Source organism: Ailuropoda melanoleuca, chromosome 1, assembly GCF_002007445.2.
Source record: "Ailuropoda melanoleuca isolate Jingjing chromosome 1, ASM200744v2, whole genome shotgun sequence".
NCBI classification, from domain to species: domain Eukaryota; kingdom Metazoa; phylum Chordata; class Mammalia; order Carnivora; family Ursidae; genus Ailuropoda; species Ailuropoda melanoleuca.
The window spans coordinates 64007833-64024007 of NC_048218.1; positions in this window are offsets into that span (position 1 = coordinate 64007833).

Below are 16175 nucleotides of genomic sequence, written 5' to 3' on the forward strand. Positions count from 1 at the left end.
CCATTCTCATCACTGCCCTTGGGAGGCAATATTATTTTTCTTAAGTGTATCTCCTGACCTGCTCTGCTGTGAAGGGTGCTCTTCGTTAGAGCTACTGGCGTCCCCCATCTCACTTCCTCCCAGAGGAACATCCTTGTCCTGAAACTGGTTAGAGGTCAACCCAGTCCCTTCTCCCAGTTTCCCCTCTTCCCCCTGAGTCTGGCCTCTAGTTCCCCAATTGGGCCTCTCCACTTTAAATGTTTTTCCTGTAGCCTCTTCTCTTCAAGAAAGTGGGAAGTAAATTCGGGCAGTACATGGCCAAAGGCAGATGGTACAGTATGTTCAGGGGCCTTTAGACCTTCCACAGTGGGATCTCAGCACAGCAGCTGAAGCAGAATATAATGTGAGGGATGCTCCCCCAACCCCCTCCAGATTGTGCATATTGCTCCCAGGAACATTGTATGTATTTGAGTGTTTGTGACCTTGAGGGGTTTGTGTGGCCCCTAGATTTGTAAATTGCTCTAGACAAATTTTCAATCCCAGTCTAAAAAAGTATGAGCCCTCTCTCTCAAACCTACCTCCCATGCCCCTCAGCCCTTGTTTTGCTATAAAGGTCATTTTTAGAACTCATCGGAGGCCAACATTTCTCCATGTTTATTCCATGGCATGTTAATAAACAGCATATAGAAAAAAAGGCTCTGTGATCAAATTCAAGAAATGCTGGATTAAACTAAACAAAACATTTTTGCAGCATTTCTCAAGCCCTTAGAGTGCCACTATACGTTTGAAATTTCTTTTTTTTTTAAAGATTTTATTTATTTATTTATTTGACAGAGAGCTCACAAGCAGCGGGGAGGGGCAGAGGGAGAAGCAGGCTCCCTGCTGAGCAAGGAGCCTGATGCAGACCTTGATCCCAGGACCGGGAGATCATGACCTGAGCCAAACGCAGACGCTTAACCAACTGAGCTACCCAGGCGACCCTACATTTGAAATTTCTAAGGAAATAAGTCATATAGCATTTTTCTGTATTATTCAACCCCAAAGCCCTTTTTCTTATACATATCTTAGGGCAGATGTTTCATGGAACATATTTTGGGAAGTTCTGGAGGTCTAAACCCAGCATAACTGGAGGCATACATTGGAGGCTTCTATAGGAACAAAATATGACTTTTACAAAGGTTATCCCAAGTGTAGTAGAATTAAAATGTTCTTATTTTTTCTTGGGATTACTCATTCAGTTGAACATTTACCTCCATTGCTTTTCTTGGAGTGAACACATAGATTATATGTTTCTCTGCTTACTACATGCATCTTTTCCTGTACCACTTATATTCTGTACCAAGCGATGTTCTAAGTGCTGTGTATGCATTATCTTATTACATTTCTACAGTAACTATACATAATAGAGACTGTTTTTCTGTTATTATCAATTCCATTGATAATAATGTGGCAGCTGAGGTACAAAGAAGTAACTTGCCCAAGGTAACAAAGCTTGTAAGTGGTGGAGTTATGAATCTAAGTGAGGAGTCTGACTCCATACCTTCTGCTGTTAGCTCTTACACCATACAGTCTCACCTAGCTATGTCTCAATCTGAATTTACAGCTAGTTGACTCTGTCAGCTACTGCTGTTTGTTTCCACAGAGATCATTTAGCTCTACATGAAGTAAAACTCCATTCCACTACTGTGAGCTTTCCTGGGCCGGTTGTTCTGCCAACATGTGGCATTGGTTCAGTAAAAATTTGGTAAAAATATACATTTGGCTCAGAACAACAAACAGTTCTTTTATTGCTCAATATAGAAGTGAAAGTCACTTGACCTGCTGATAGAGACTGAGACAAAGGTGTCCTCATATACAAAGTAAAAATAGGTACCATTTATTAAACACTTATATTGTGCTCGGGACTATTCTCAGCACTTTTATATTACCTTCAATAATTCTCTCAACAACACTGAGGCAGGGATTATAATTGTCCCCATTTTACAACTGAGGAACTTGAGGGACAAAGGTCCAGTTACTTACCCAGGGTCACCCAGCTTGTAAGTAGCAAAGCTGGGATGCAAATTCAGGCAATCTGCCTTCAGAGAACACACCCTTAATTACTACCCTAGCCATACTGTGTTTCTTTGTGTTCATTGGTCCAGAGTCTAACCACAAAATACAGAGCTTATGGTTTCATCATTTATAATCACACTTTCTAGTTAAAACTGTCCATAAATGTTACTGAATACTTGTCTCTATATGCATGTACATCTCAAGAATAGTGTGATATTTTTATATCTAACTGTGTATTTATCAAGAACGAAAGAAAGAGGGGCGCCGGGGTGGCTCAATCGGTTAAGATCTGCCTTCGGCTCAGCTCATGATCCCAGCATCCTGGGATCAAGGCCCATATTGGGCTACCTACTGAGCAGGGAGTCTCCTTTCCCTCTCCCTCTGCCTGCTGCTCCCCCTGCTTATACTCTCTGTCAAATAAAGAAATAAAATATTTTTTAAAAAAAGAATGAAAGAAATAAAATAGCATGTAAGTAAAAATGGTGCTCCAGGGAGTTAAACCTAAAGGGAGGCAAGAAATGAAACTAGCTAACTGATGCCACAACATTTGGAACACATCTTATACATTTTGTATGTCTAGCATCTAGCTGACATATAGGTGGTGCTCAATAAATATTGTTGAGCTCTTAATCCATAGTTTCTGAAAGAAGTGACATGTGAGCTGGGTTTGAAAGTGAAAAGATTTTGCCAGAGCAATCCAAACAGAAAGACTATGTGCAAAAATCGTAGCACCAGGGAATAGCACAGCTGAACTATAAGCACTTCAGTTTTGCTAGGGCAAGGTGGGGAGTGGTAGGAAAATATGTTAGAGACCCAGGGTAAATAAAGGGCCTTGCATGACCAGCTGGAGAACTAAGACTTCATACAGTAGACAATGGGAAAGCAGTGAAGGGTTTTAAGCTGGGTGAGGCATGATCAGACTTGCATATTAGGAAACTAAACTTGACAGCAGTGAGAAGAATTGTAAGCAAGAATTGAGATGAAAGGTGGAGAGATCAGTTAGGAAACTGTTATTATGGTCAAGATGGAAATACTGAGGGCCCAACTCAGTCATTGGTGTTGAGAATGGAGAAGAGAAAATACTTCGCCAGATACTTAGAATGTGGAATTGACAAGATTGATGGTAAATTAGATGTGGGAATTGAGAGAATGTAGGTTTCTGATTATTGAGTCAGTGTGGATGGTGATGCCATTAAAGAACACAGATATATAGAAAAGTTTTGAATCATTTCAGACACATTGCACCTGAGAGAATAGTGGAGTATCCAAATGAAACCCCTCTGGATGGTTGGACACCTTTATTAAGTGCAATTGGTTGAATGAGGTTGGTAGGAGCTGCATGCTCAATAAGGGAGGTCTGGGTCAATAGGAACTGGGAGACCTACTTTTTGGTCAGTGGGATATAACCCAAGATACAATTCACCTTGGAGTAGGGCTAAAAGCAGGAGGTGGTGGAATCTAGTGAAAGGAGTTTGGGAAAAAATTTGTTCATTATTAACACTCCTACTCAACATTATGCTGAATCTTCTAATTAGCACAATAAGAAAATTAAAAGGCTTAAAATGAAGAATAAAGATGTTGTTATTCACAGTGTTATGATTACACAGACTGCTGAAGAGAATCTGTACGTATAAGGACTAACAAAAGAGGTTGCTGAAAACAAGGTCTATACATTAATGTCACTGACATCTGTATATACCAATAACATCCATTTTGAAGATATTACTTTAAAATATATATTTGTGATAGAAGCAAATCTATAAAGTAACTAGGAATAAATCTAACAATATATGTGAAATAGCTCTATGGAGAAAATTGTAAAAAGTTAAAACAGTTTTCAAAGATGTAAATAAATTCAAAGATGTACCATATTCATGGAAAGAAACAATATCACTAAGGACGATAATTTTTTCAAATTAATAAATTCTAAATATTTCTAACACAAACCTGAAAAATCTCCCCAGAACTTCACAAGATATTCCTAAAATTAAATGGAATACAGTGGTAAATAGCCAGGACAATTTCTGAAAAAAAAATAAGGAAGAGGGGAAGTTGCCTCTTTAAATGATAAAGCTAGAGCACTTAAAACAATGTGGCACTGGCATAGATAAGCAAACAGACAAGTAGAACATAAAAGAGATTCTGGAAACAGATACCCATATAGCTGGGAACTTGATATGTAACAAAGGTGGCATGATTCAATGGGACAACCATAAACTATTCACTAAGTGATGCTAGGACAATTAGTGTTTATTACGTTAAAAGGTAAGATATCTTTTATTCATACTACATACAAAATTCCAAACTGATTAAAATCTAAATATTAAAAGCAAAGATTTCAAGCTTTTAGAAGAAAATATGGTAGAATACCCATATGACCTTGAGGAAAACAATGATTTCTTAAACAGAAAACAAAAAAGAATAATTCACTGAGAAAGGCTGATACAGAAGACTATATTAAATTTAAAAGTTCTATAAGCAAAAGACAATATATACAAAATGAAAAACCAGACCACAAACTGGAGAAAGATATTTTCTGTGCATTTAAAAGGCAATATATATATATATATATCCACCATATGTTTTTAAAACACTCCTAAAAACTAAGGAGGCAACCCAATGGTAAGGGAGATGAATAGCCAGTTCATATAAGAGGAAATCTGATTCACTATTAATTATATGAAAAGATGCTCAACTTGACTAATAATTAGAAATTATAAATTTAAAACAATGCTATTTCAACTGTGACAAATTGATTAAAATGTAAAAGTCTGAGCAAACAAAGTATTGGTAAAGATGTGAGAATTGTAAATTGGTTCAATTGCTTTAGAGAACAATTTGACAAAATATCTTAAAGCTGAAGGTGCATATATCCAGGAATTGTGATTTCCCTTCTATGTCTCCAATCTACAGAAATTCTCACTCTTGTACACAGAGATGCATGTCAAGGATGTTGGCTGTGAAGCAATTTGTGCAAAACCTGGAAACAACTTTCCATCAGAGGGGAATAAGTAAATAAAATGGGACTTATCAATGAAATGAGATAATATGACACTGTTAAAATGAATTAACTAAATCTAAACCATATATAATATATATATAATATATGTAATATATTATATAATATAAATACTATATTAAAAATATAATATATGAATAAAGAAGTTGCAAGATATTATTTATAATATTTTGTCAAATTTTAAGACAAGAAACAATATCATATAGTATTATGGAAGATTCATATATATGTAGAACAAAGTATAACAACATTCCAGGGAATAGGGTTCACCAATCTTTAAGTGCCGTTATTTGTGAGAGGGAGGGAAGAGAGGTACGGGTTAGGAGGGACTTCAGCTGAATCTGTAATATTTTATTTTTAAAAATATCTGAAATATATGCTAAAAATGTAAAATCAGTTAAATTTCATATACTTTTCTCTATCTTCAGCATATTTTGTAATTAAAAATACTTTCAAGACAAAAAAGAGTGAGCACGGGGTACAGAATCAGACCATGTGTATTTGTGCCATGACATTTCCACTGATATCCAGTATGACTTTCAGTAAGTTACTTATGGCCAAGAATGTTTTTATCAGTGGGAAACTGGGTGAAATAACCTCTTTGGTCCTTTGCACTTCTAGTATTCTACAAAGGTGAGAAGGACACAGAGTAGGAAGATGTCCCTTGACTGGATAGAGGAATACAGAACTAAAGCATCCCTAAGGGTACCTTTACTCAGAGAATGGGCTCTACCCATTCTAAGCAGAGGTGTAGACTCCATGTTCTGCGAAAGCCATGCATGAAACCAAGGTGCTTTAATTGCACTTTTCACGCAAGGCCTAAGAATCTGGTGTTCCCAATATTTTACTATAAGGAGAAAAACTAGGGACAAATGAGGGGCTGCATTCCCGAGGCCAGAGCCACAGAGAAGAGGTCCAAGTCCTCATAGTAATAAAGGTAGGCAGCCTGTTTTGCAACCACCAGAGGGATTTTTTTTTCTCTCTCTAGTGTTTTTTCATCTTGTGGCAAGGCCCAATTTGTTGTTTAGACTCAGAGCTTCTCTGAGATGATGAGCTCAGTCCATATACATCTCAGTAAAGCTCAGTAGGGGTCAGAATATCCAGTTCTTTCCAGCCCACTCCAGAAAATCTGATTCAATTAGTCTATGGGGAGACCCAGGAAGCAGTATTTTTTCAAAAGTTCCCAGGTGGTTCTAATGTACAGCCAGAGTTGAGAAGCTAGTTGAAGGGTGAGCTGGATGAGAGAATGCCCCACATCTTTGTTAGCAAATAGGGTATTCCCCAGGGCAGTCCCTAAACAGAACACTTTTCAACACATTTCTTGTCTCAGCTTATCTTTGATAATTCTGCTTTGCCACCACCGTGAATGACAGAATTGGAGAGTTTCTACTCTAAAGACCAAGGTCCTGAGATATGTAATGGGTTTCTTCACCAGGGCACCACAATACACTCATGGTACCTCCACGTGGGAGTAAATTTCAGGACATCACCACCAAGTGGTTGTTTAAACAAATAACGGTCTCTCTAAGCCTCAGTTTCTTTATTTGTAACACAAGGGCATTAGCTAGATCAGTGGTTTTTACACTGTGTTCTGAGAAGCACTTGCAGTCTGTGGAGTACCTAAAGGGTTGCCTCTGCCAGAGAGGTCCATTTGAAAAATCAGTGGATTAACTGATCCAGAAGGGTTTTTCCATAACCAACATTCGACAATTCTAAATTCTATAGGAATAGATTTATGCTACCACCAAAGTCTAACATAACCCATATGCTTTGAGGCCTACTGAAGATCATATTTATCAACCTGGTCTAAAGCAGATATTACAAACTGGCTATTTGCAGACCAAATTCAGCACACAGACATGTTTTGTTTTTACCTGAAAAATTCTTTCTTTCTTTCTTTGGCATCTTTTTAAAATTTTCCAAATTTGAAGTATAAGACAATTCTGAAATTTGCACAAATCAGATGTATATGGCTCCATGAACTATAACAATGTAAACATATCTTTGCAACTACCACTCTGGGCAAGTTTTAAATCAGTAATGAAATGGTGATTTCAGAAGCACCTCCTTATAACCCCTCTTAATCATTCCCACCCTTCTCCTCCCCAAAAGTAACCACCATCTTGACTTCTTACAGTATAGATTGGTTTTGCCTCTTTTAACATTTATATAAAGAAAGTAAAGTAGTACATATTTTTGGAGTTTGTCTCTTTTGCTCAATACTAGTATTAGCAAGATTCATCTGTGGTTTTGCATGTATCTTTGTTAATTTTTACTTATGAATAGTATATTGTTAGAATATAGCACAATTTATGTATCTATTGTATTGTTGATAAGCATTTTGTTTCTACTATTTGGCTATTATGAATAATGATGCTATAAATATTGTTGTAAATGTTTGGAGAGCCTTACACTCACCCATTTTTGCTTCTGTAACTCCCAGAGTAAAATTGTTCATGGGCTTTGTGTGGTGATTTCAATATATATCCCCAAATTCTCTGACCCTCCTCTCTTCAAAAAGGGGGAGCTTAAATCCATGACCCTCAAGTGTAGGCTGGACTTAGTGACTTACTTCTAATGAACAGAACAGCAGAAGTGACAGTGTGTTACCTCCAAGACTGGGTCATAAAAAGTATTACAGCTTCATCCTGCCCAATCTGGGGGAAGCCAGCTGCAATATCATGAGGACACTAAGGCAGTCCTATGGAGAAGTCCACATGGTGAGGAAATAAGACTTACTGTCAATAGCCATATGAATAAACCTTCTTGGATGGAAATTTTCTAGCTGCAGTCAAGTCTTCGGAAGAGCTAACATTTTGACTAAACTCATGAGAGACCCTGAGCCAAAACCCGCACAACTAAGCTACTGTCAAATTCCTGACCCACAGAAAGAGAGACAATATATGTTTGTTATTTTAAGCCACTGAAACAATATTGCTGTTATAAGCAATAGATTATCAGTATAGTAAACATATGTTCAAACTTAGGTTTTTCCAAATTTACCTACATACCACTAATGTATGAAAGTGTTAATGTTCCACATCCTCGGCTATTTTTGGGATTGACAGTCTTCAATTATAGCTCTACTGGTGGGTGTGTAATGGTATTGCATTGTGGTTTAATTTGCATTTCCCTGATGACTAATGAACTTGAACACTTTTTCATATGTTTATCGGCCTTCAGGACTTCGGGATATCCTTTTTTGTCTTTGGTAGAATCTTTTGCTTATTTTTTTCTATTCAGTTTTCTGTTGTTTTCTTGATTTACAGGAGTTTCTTATTGTATTCTGGATGGTCCTTTCTGTGGTTATACAGGTTAAAAATATCTTCTCCCAATTTGTGACTTGCCTGTTGCTCTCTAAATGATATTGTTTGATGAGCAGGTGTTTTTATTATTTATTTTGGAGAAGTTTAATTTATCAATCTTTTCTTTTAATGTCTTTGAGATTTTAGTGTTTTTAAGAAATACGTGCCTTTTCTAGGGTCATGAAGATATTCTCCTCTGTCATCTCCAAGGAGCATTATATTTTGCTTTTTACATTTAGACCTACAATCCACATAGAACTGACTTATGAAGTAGGGAGTTAAATTCCATTTCTCTCTCTCTCTCTCTCTTTTAAGTAGGCTGCACACCCAACGTGGGGCTTAAACTCATGACCCTAAGATCAAGAGTCACATGCTCTACTGACTAAGCCAGCCAGGTACCCCTCCATTTTTTCTCATACAGATATCCAATTGACCAAGCCTAATTATTGAAAATTAATTCCTGTGTTTGCTTGGGGCTACACTAAAAAAGAGGGAGAGAAAGAAAAGAAGAAGAAAGAAAGAAAGAAAGAAAGAAAGAAAGAAAGAAAGAAAGAAAGAAAAAGAAAGAATGAAAGAGAGAGAGAAAGAAAGAAAGAAAGAAAGAAAAGAAAAGAAAGGAAGGAAGAGTTAATTCCTTTCCCTTCTGTTCAACAATGTCAGCTTTTCCAAAAGTGAAGTGTCCATACATGTGTATATCTTATTCTGGACTCTCTATTTTCTTTCATTGGTCTTTCTGTTTGCCTACCCTTGTGCCAATACCACACTCTTTTAATTATTATAGCCTCATAACAGCTCTTCATACCTACTAAAGCAAGTCCTTTCATTTCATTTTCTTCTTCAAGAATGACTTGATTATTCTCAGTCCTTTGCATTTACATACGCATTTTAGAATCAATTTGCTAATTTACACAAAAATCTGCTAGGATCTTAATTGGGATTGCCTTACATCAATAGATCAATTTGGGAGGAATTGCCATTTTTATATTTTTGATCTTTCCAATTTATGAACTTAGTATATGCCTGCATTTGTCCTATATTCTTCAATTTTTCTTAATATATATATTTTTTAGTTTTTTTGGGTAGAAATATCATACATCTTCATGAGGCTTATTTGTAGGTATTGATATAATTTGATGGTACATTATATCAATTTAAAAATCATTTTAAAAATATTTTCTATTGTTTATGGCTGGCGTATAGACATTCAGTTGATTTTGTATATTGACCTTGTATTCAGCAAACTGGTGTGTCTGGTTATTTTGGTCGAGTCCCAGAAATTGCATGAAATATATGAAAAAAATATAGGAATTACTTCTGGTTTCACTTCAGAGGTATAGAGAGCTATGAAGAGAGTTGTTCCTACCCTTACAACAAGAAAATGCTGGACAAACTGCAAAACTAATAGATTCTTGAAGCCTTAAGAGAATTGCTATCACAGGGCAAAAATGTAACCCAAAATTGGGGAGAGACAACTCCTTTATAGCAAAACATAATCAGAACATTTGATTATCTGGGGCAGATGCCTCCCAATGCCATATAAGCCAGTAACAAGAATAGCTGGAAAACTATAACAAATTTCTAAAGGCTGAGTGTGGACCAGTGTGGACCCTTCTTGAAGGGTTTTTCTGTGAGAACCTCACCAGGAGCTCACAAAGAATATTGAAGAAAACTCTGAGGACATTTTCTTTACAGGGATGGCTGGATGAGGGGGACTAGAAGTCATTGCCAAAACTCTGCTCAAACCCATCTATTCTATCTCTTTTATGAAACAAAAGGCTCAATATACAGGGATAATGGAAATAAAAACTGTATCCTTAGGGCACTGGTGGAAGCCCATTGCCACTGGGGGAGGAAAACAGGAGAATAAATGTTTTCCCCGGGAGTAAGTTAAGAATAGGTTCTGGCCCAGCACTAGGTCCAGTGGAAGGCAAGAAGACTAGTGAAGGCTCACAGGTTCATAATGTCTGATAAAAACTGAAGCAATTAGGACATCAGAGACCTAAGCCTTGCCTACCCCCTCCCCATAACCACTCTAATAAACATTAAGTAAAAATAAGAATGGAATACAGCTAGGAGAGCTTCAAAAGACAGATTATTTGGGGGAAGCAGTTCAAAGGGAAGACTCAAAGGAAAGCAGAAACACATGAAGCCAAGTGTAGAGCAGATATTGAGAGAAACACTCTGACAAAGAGCCCACACAAGGTATCACTAGAGAAATTTGAAAGCCTGTGGTACACTGAGGTTAACCATAGCAACACCGAACTTCCAGCCCAACTCAACTCCAGACAAACTTAACACAAATCCGTGTATCACTAAGGGCCTAGCAAAAGGAAAGGTACACTTATCTCTAAGCATAAAACATGTATACCTCAGTATCTATTATCTTATATAACATGTCTGACTTTGAACAAAAAATCATGAGGCTGTCTTAGTCTGCTAAGCTGTCATAACAAAATACCATAGCCTGGGGAGAAATTTGTTTCTCACAGTTCTGGAGGCTGACAAGTCCAAGATCAGAATGCCAGCATGGCTGAGTTCTGGTGAGAATTCTTTGTGGGTTTTAGATAAGTGCCTTCTCACTGTGTGCTCACGTGGTTGAGACAGAAAGAGAGCAAGGTCTCTGGTATCTCATTTATATGAGCACTAGTCCCATCATGAAATCCCCACCCTCATGATCTCATCTAAACCTAATTGCCTGTCAAAGGCCTCATCTCCAAATATCATCACATTGGGAGTTAGAGCCTCAACACATGAATTTGTGAGAGGATACAATTCAATCTATAGCAGAGGAATATAAAATGGCCAAAAAAAAAAAAATCTGAAGAGACAAAACAATCATCAGAACCAGACACAAGGGCAGTTGGGTAGCTCAGTGGGTTAAGCATCTGCGTTCAGCTCAGGTCATGATCCCAGGGTCCTGGGATTGAGTCCACATCAGGGGGACTGCCTGCTCAGCAGGGAGTCTGCTTCTCTCTCTCTGCCCCTGCCCCTCCCAGCACCGCACCCCTCCTCATGCTCATGCACGCTCTCTCTCTCATAAATAAATAAATAAATAAATCTTAAAAAAAAACAGGCACAAATATGACATGTTGGAACTATCTTACAGGGACAGNTCTCTCTCTCTCTCTCTCTCTCATAAATAAATAAATAAATCTTAAAAAAAAACAGGCACAAATATGACATGTTGGAACTATCTTACAGGGACAGCATGCAGGATCAGACGTAATTTTAGCAGAGTAATATAAACTATAAACAAGAGAATCAAATGGAAATGCTAGAAATAAAAAAAAAAGTAGCAATAGGGATGAAAAATGCTTTAAATAGGCCCATTAGTAGACCTGACACAGCAAAGGAAGAAATCATGGAACTTGAAAATAGGTGAATAAAAATCATATAAACTGATAAGCAAGAGGAAAAACTAGAATGGGAGGGAAATAAACAGAACAGAGCAGCCAAAAGCTGAAGGAAAATATCAAACATTATAATATACATGTAACTGGAATCTCAGAAGGAGCAGAGAGAAAGTATGAGATAGAAGAAATATTTGAAGAAATAATGACTACGAATTTTCTAAAATTGTTGCCATACCTCAAACCACAGATCTAAGAAGCTCAGTAAACACCATGAAGGATAAATACCAAAAACAAAACAAGAGAAGCTAACACAAACCCCACTTCTAAACATATCGTATTTGTATTAGTTTCCTAGGGCTACCATAACAAAATATTACAGACTGGGTGGCTAAAACAACAGAAATTTATTTCTCACAGTTCTGAATGTTGTGAATTCAAGATCCAGGTGCTAGCAGGGTTAGTTTTCTCTGAGGCATCTCCTCTTGGTTTGCAGACGGCCACCTGTTTGCTGTATCTTCACATGGTCATGCCTCTGTCCATGGATGTCATCCACGGTGTCTTTTTTTGTGTCCAAACTTCCTCTTCTTATAAGGACACCAGTCAGATTGGATTAGGAGCCACCATATTGGCCTCATTTTAATTTAATCACCCCTTTAAAGGCCATATCTCCAAATTACAGTCACATTCTGAGGTACTTGGAGTTAGGACTTTAACATTTGAATTTCAGAGGGACACAATTCAGTCTATACTAAAATCAAATTGCTGAAACCAAAACCAAAGGAAAGTCTTGAAAATACACAGAGGAAAAAAAATTACCTACAGAAGAGAAAGGACTTTTTCTCCCAGAAACCATTCAAATAAGAAGACAGTGGAATGACACATTTAAAGTGCTGAAAGAAAAGCTATAATATACTTTGAAATTGGGAAGTGTGATGCTTTCATCTTTGTTTTTCTTTCTCAAGATTGCTTTGGCTATTCAGTCTTTTGTGGTTCCATACACATTTTAGGATTTCAGTGAGAACTGGCATCTTTATCTTATTCCTGATCTTAGAGAAAAAGCTTTAAGCTTTTTACTGTTGAGCATAATGTTAGCTATAGGCTTGTCATGTATGGCCTTTATTATGTTGAAGTACATTTCTTCTATACCGATTTGTCAAGAGGTTTTTTGTTTTTTGTTTTTTAATCAACAAAGGATGTTAAATTTAGTCAAATGCTTTTTCTGCATTTCTATTAAGATGATTATATGATATTTACCCTTCATTCTGTTAATGTGGTATATCATGTTTATTGATTTGCATATGCTGTATCATCCTTGAAACCCAGGGATAAATTCCATCTGATCATGGTGTATGACGTTTTAATGTACTGCTGAAGTCAGTTTGCTAGTATTTTGTTAAGAGTTTTAGCATCTATGTTCATCAGGAGTATCAGCCTGTAATTTTCTTTTTTATGATAGTGCCCTTATCTAGCTTTGTAATGTGACTAAAGCTGGCCTTGAAAAATGAGTTTGGAATTATTCCCTACTCTTCAATTTTTTGGAAGAGTTTGAGTTGGATTGGCATTATTCCTCTTTAAATGTTTGGTAGAATTCACCCGTGAAGCCATCAGGTCCTGGGCATTTTCTTGGTTGTAGTTTTTGATAACTGCTTCAATCTCCTTACTCCTTATTGGTCTCTTCAGATTTTCTGTTCTTTGTGATTCAGTTTTGATAGGTTTATGTTTCTAGGATTTTATCCATTTTTCTAAGTTATCCAATTTGTTGGTGTATATATATATTTGCCAATTCTATCTATTTATTCACTTTTAATTGAAGTATAGTTGACACACAACGTTACTTTAGTTTCAGGAGTACAACATAGTGATTTGACAAGTTTATATGTTATTCTATGCTCACCAGAAGTGTTGCTACCATCTGTCACCATACAACACTATTAAAATACCATTGACTATATTCCTTACCCTGTACCTTTTATTACTGTGACTTATTCATTCTATAACTAGAAGCCTGTATCTCCTACTCTCCTTTACCCATTTTACCCATCCCTCCACTACCCTCCCTCTGGGAACCATGGGCCTGTTTCTGCTTTTTGTTTGTTTATTCATTTGTTTTGTTTTTTTAGATTCTACATGTAAGTGAAATCATATGGTTTTTGCCTTTCTATGTCTGACTTATTTCACTTAGCATAATACCCTCTAGATCTATTATGTTGTCACAAATGGGAAGATATCATCCTTTTTTATGGATGACTAATATTCTATTGGGCATATATATACTGTATTTTCTTTATCCATTCACCTATGGATGGGCACTTGGGTTGGTTCCATATCTTGGCTATTATAAATAATGCTGCAATAAACATAGAGATGCATATATCTTTTCAAATTAACGTTTTCCTTTTTGTGTGTAAATACCCAGTAGTGGAATTACTGGATTATATGGTATTTCTATTTTTATTTTTTATTTTATTTTTTATTTTTTTTAAAGGTTTCATTTATTCACTCGACAGAGAGAGAGACAGCCAGCGGGAGAGGGAACACAAGCGGGGGGAGTGGGAGAGGAAGAAGCAAGCTCCCACCAGAGGAGCCCGACGCAGGGCTCGATCCCAGAACACCAGGATCACACCCTGAGCCGAAGGCAGACACTTAACGACTGAGCCGCCCAGGCGCCCCGGTATTTCTATTTTTAATTTTTTGAGGAACCTCCATACTGTTTTCCCACAATGGCTGCACCAATTTACATTCCTACCAATAGTGCGCAAGTGTTCCTTTTTCTCCACATCCTCACCAACACTTATTATTTCTTGTCTTTTTGATTCTAACCATTCTGACAGATGGAAGGTGGTATCTCATTGTGGTTTTGAGTTGCATTTCCCTGATGATTAGTGATGTTGAGCTCCTTTTCATGTGCCTTTCTTATTGGCATACAATTGTTTATCGTATTCTCTTACTATCTTTTGTATTTCTGTGGTATCAGTTGTAATGTCTCCTCTTTCATTTATAACTTTATTGATTTGAGTCTTCTCTCCTTTGTCCTTAATCTAGTTAAAGGTTTGTCAGTTTCGTTTACCTTTTTAAAACCAACAATTACTCTGCCTGGGTGGCTCAGTTCGTTAAGTGGCTTCCTCCTTAGCAGGGAGTCTGCTTCTTCCTCTGCCCTTCCCTCTGCTCCTGCTCTCTCTCTCAAATAATTAAATAAAATCTTTTAAAAAAATAAAACCAACTATTAGTTTTGAGGATCTTTTCTATTGTCTTTCTAGTCTCTATTTCATTTATTTCTGCTTTAATCTTTATTATTTCCTTCCTTCTGCTAACTTTTGGGTTAGTTTGTTCTTTTTCTAGGTCCTTTCAGTGCAAAGTTAAATTGTTTATTTGAGATCTTACTTTTTTCTCAATGTAAGCATTTATTTCTATGAACTTCCTTCTTAAAACTGCTTTTGCTACATCCCATAAGTTTTTGTTTTCATTTTTGCCTGCCTCAAGATTCTTTTTTGATTTTCCTTCTGATTTCTTTGATCCTCTGGTTACTTCTTATTTAGTAATTTGAGTCTTCTCTCTTATTTTCATAGTCTATTGTAGCTAAAGTTTTGTAAATTTTTAAATTTTTTTTGAAGAACCAACCTTGGGGTTCATTGATTTTCTCTATTTTTTTTCTATTCTCTATTTCGTTTATCTCTGTTTTAATCTTTACAGTTTCCTTCCTTCTGCCATCTTTGGGTTTAGTTTGTTCTTTTTCTAGTTCCTTAAGTTGTAAAGTTAAGTTGTTGATTTGAAATCTTTCTTTCTCTTTTCTTTCTGAGATCTTTCTTAATTTTTAAAATAAGTGTTTACATCTATAAATTTCCACCTTAGCACTTGCTTTCACTGTGCCCTTCCTCCTCCTCCATTTTTCTCTTTTTTCTCCTTTTTGGAGCAGGCAGTCAAGACAATAACTTCTGTATCCTCATGCTTTCACCCTTAATTTGTCTCTTACTCTCCTGGAACACATCTTCAAGTAATTTATTTAGGAAGGTTGTCATTGCAGTGGTATTTTTGTTACTCTCTCTGCTTGGTGATGTATTTCTGTTGACCTTCACACTTAATTGGCATCTTCTTTAGGTAGAGAATGATACCTCAAAACTATAGATATTCTTTTGTGGTTTTTTTGACATTTAGGATTAAGAGGTCAAGCTGGTTTATCTTTCTCTGTAGTCATCCTACTTTTTCATTTTGCTTTTAGCTTTCAATGTCTTTGCAATTTGAAATGCTCACTGTGATTTATCTGGAGGAAAACTAATTTTCTTAAAGTTTTTTTTTGACAATCTGAATCCTTTGAATTCCTTCATAGTGTCCCTTTCAGTTCATATGTGGAAATTTCTTTTCTTCTGAAAATAGTTTCTACTTGATGAATTTTATGTTTCTCTCTCAGGTGCATCTCTTAATTTTAGGATACTGCTTTTTTTTTTCCAGTCCTCCATTTCAGGAAAT